A 2,117-nucleotide genomic window follows, 5' to 3' on the forward strand; every position below is an offset into this window, starting at 1 on the left:
TGATTTTCAAGCTGCTGGATCCCAGACTTGAACTGTGGTTGACCACGTGGGAGTCCAGTACCTCAATTGCCACACCACCTGCTGGCCCCCATAGCATACTTTAAAGTTATGCTACAGGATTAACATTTTCTCCATTACTGGACCATCAGTAAAACAATAAATCAGGTACATATTTGAAACATTTGTTGATGTCCACGGCTTAAATACTCTCATTCTGGTAAACGTCAGTCACACTGCCAAGGCAGCATGGCTGGATGCAGACGTACAGAAAGAAGTACCCTTGGGAACCAGCAGTTACCATAATGGCTATGTCGCTGGACTCCCACGTAGTCAACCACGGTTCGTGTCCCAGACCCGGTGGCTTAAACTCACACCGGGCACGTGTGCATGTGTGCCCAAGATCCTGAGAAGAGAATGGAGAAGGGATTGCGGCATGACCATCCCCCCAGGGAGTGATTTCTCGCTTTCTGTCTCTCTGTCTGTCTGGCGAGCACACGCGCCCTATGGTGAAAACCTCTCCAAAAAAAAAAAAAAAGAAGAAGAAGTGCCCTCGTGTAACAGACAGCATCTCCACCATATGATTATGCTGGCCACACCAACACCAAGAGCATCAAAACAGATAAATGTGAAATGAAGTAAAATCAATGGATTTTGAGTATTACCTTTGTTTTCAACATCATTTTTAAAACTGTAATATTATTTCATTTTAAATAATGGTTATATTTAATAGCTCCTGAAGTCTCTGAAATAAAACAGTCGATTCTCTCACTTCTTTGAGCTGGGTCCAGCTGGCCAAAGATCCCCACCGGCACCCCAAGTTCTGGGGCTGCAACGGCAGCTTGAAGAGAGCAGGGTTCATGCACGCAGTGCCTGTATTTTTTCTTTCTTTTTTTTTTTTCTTAGAGATATTTTTGCTATAGGGCGCATGTGCTCACCAGAGAGAGAGGCAGAGAGACAGAGAGAAAACACCCCCTGGGGGGACGTCCCTGCCTCATGCCCACACGTCCCGTGTGAGTTTTGAGCCACCAGGTCCAGGACTTGAGCCACAGTCAACTACGTGAGAGCCCAGCAAAGTAACCATTATGCCATCTCCTGGTCCTGCTGCCTCTCTTGAGCCTTATTGCCCTCACCATGTTGCTGGGCAGCTGGTGGCCTGGGCGGCTAGTGGCCTGGGCAGCTGGTGGCCTGGGCGGCTAGTGGCCTGGGCAACTGGTGGCCTGGGCGGCTGGTGGCCTGGGTGGCCAGGCGGCCTCCCCACCTCCAGCCGTTCAGACTGGTTGTTTAGATTGAATTATCAATGACGTCAGCCAAACCGTAAATGAACACAGACTTTAGTGAGATGAATGGTTTTGTTTTCATCGTTAAAATATTCCAAATTTTTAAATGAAGATTTATCATTGAGGGTGAAATTGTTATTCTCAAGTTCCTTCCATTTTAAAGTAAATCTGGGAAAACGTTCATCAAAATGTTAATTGTCTTGGATAGTAAGTTTTTTTTCTTTCATCTTGTGCTTTTCTGGAGTTTCCAACTTTTCTACAATAAATATGTGACATTTCAGTAATATGAAACAAATTGAGACAAAGCTTTAATAACTTCATATTCAAATTGAACTGGTGCTGTCCCTTTAAAGATGTGAAGCGTACATAGCACTTTCGGTAGAAGAATACTGAGGGAAACAGTTTCATTTAGAAGCCAGATGTCCAGGAACTGGATATGGCTAATTACCGATCTCTACCCAGATGGAATGTTTTCTTCCCCCAGTCATGAGATGGGAAAGCACAGCAAGTCTGGCTGCTTGTACCATGACGCTCGATCACTCGCTGCGAAGCTCTAGAAATGGGTGGGGTGTAGGGGGAGGGAGACTACTGCTTCATGAATGAGAAGTCGATGCAGGTCCAGGAGAGGCACAAAGAGCCAGAGTCCATCTCTGGGTTCGTGATGAAAGACTGCCAAGCCCTTTTAACTACCGATTCCAACAGTGCTGGAATAGAATTCACACCTTCTCGTGCTACCTTCCTGTGTCAATCTACGGCTGGATAACAAATTTTGCCAAGACTTAGCAGCTTATAAAAAAATAGTATTTCACGGTTTCGATGGGTCAGGAACGTGAGTCTGGT

This window comes from Tupaia chinensis, unplaced genomic scaffold (assembly GCF_000334495.1).
Source record: "Tupaia chinensis unplaced genomic scaffold, TupChi_1.0 Scaffold000195_1, whole genome shotgun sequence".
NCBI classification, from domain to species: domain Eukaryota; kingdom Metazoa; phylum Chordata; class Mammalia; order Scandentia; family Tupaiidae; genus Tupaia; species Tupaia belangeri.